The sequence below is a fragment of the Chrysochloris asiatica genome, unplaced genomic scaffold (genome assembly GCF_000296735.1).
Source record: "Chrysochloris asiatica unplaced genomic scaffold, ChrAsi1.0 scaffold00093, whole genome shotgun sequence".
Classification (NCBI taxonomy): domain Eukaryota; kingdom Metazoa; phylum Chordata; class Mammalia; order Afrosoricida; family Chrysochloridae; genus Chrysochloris; species Chrysochloris asiatica.
In genome coordinates, this window is record NW_006408611.1 from 9,173,734 (window position 1) to 9,175,075 (window position 1,342).

A 1,342-nucleotide genomic window follows, 5' to 3' on the forward strand; every position below is an offset into this window, starting at 1 on the left:
AACATTAAAACAAAACAAAACAAAAATTTCCACATAGGATAATTTGTATAGGAAGAGGGTTTAGGACTTTAACATAACATTGGAGGGACAGTGTTCATTTCATTAAACAAGGATACAGGGTTGCTGTTGTTTAGTTGTGGACAAGTCACCTCTAACTCATGTCTTACCTTATGTGATACAGAAGCAAATGTTACTTTCTCTGATACTATCTTTGTGATTATTGATTCATCTAAGTAATTTTTATAGCTATTGCCTCTCACTGAGGCATTCCCTGTTTTCATCGAGCAAGATACATGATAGAAAATGATTATACAAAAATCAATTGCATTATTTATACAAACAATGAGCAATCCAAAATGTATTTAAGAAAATGATTTAATTTATAATAGCATCAAAGAGAACAAATTTTGTACAAATAAATTTAAATAAAGCACTAGAAGACTTGTATAGGAAAAGCAAAGATGACAAAAGGAAGAAAACCTTCACAAATGGAAAGACATTTGTATTCACGGTTTGACTATGACTACTGGTAAAATGATAATACATCTGAACTTGATCTACAGATTTTAAATAATTATATCAGTGACAGAACTTGACTACCTTATCTTAAAATCTACATGGAAATACAAATTCAGAATAGCCAAAACTATCTTAAAGATATAGAACAACATTGGGGGACTTACAAGTTTTAAAATTTCAAAACATACTACAAAGCTACAATAATCAAAATGGGGTGGCATCAGCAAAATAATAGACACACACACTAACAGCCTGGACTTCAGAATCCAGAAATAAACTTTCGTGTTTGTGGTCAATTGAGTTTTATAAGAGCAGAAGACAGTTCAGGGGAAAAAAATCCTATCACCAAAAATATCAAGAAAGCAGAGTATCCATATGTAAAGAATAATCTGTGCTCCTCCTTCACCCCATATATAAAATTCAACTCAAAATGAAAAGATACTTAAAGTAAATAGTTGAAATTGTAAACTCATACAAGAAAACATAGATGTAAACTCTTATGATCTTAAAGTAGACAATGATTTCTTAGGCATAATATCAAAAACATAAGTGCCTCAAGAATAAAAATAGAGAAAATTAATGTCATTAAATTTACAAACTATTGCAGTGCAAAGGCTACCATTAAAAAAAAAAACAAAAAACACTTCCCATAGATCATAGTACATGTTTTCAGATTATATATCTTGTATCTAGGGAAAAAATTACTCACTTACACACAGAGGCATCAAACATTTCATGAAAAAACTGTAGGGATCAACCTGGATTTCAAACAACAAGGTTGGCAGTTCAAATCCATCAGCAACACTGTGGTAGCTTGCATGTT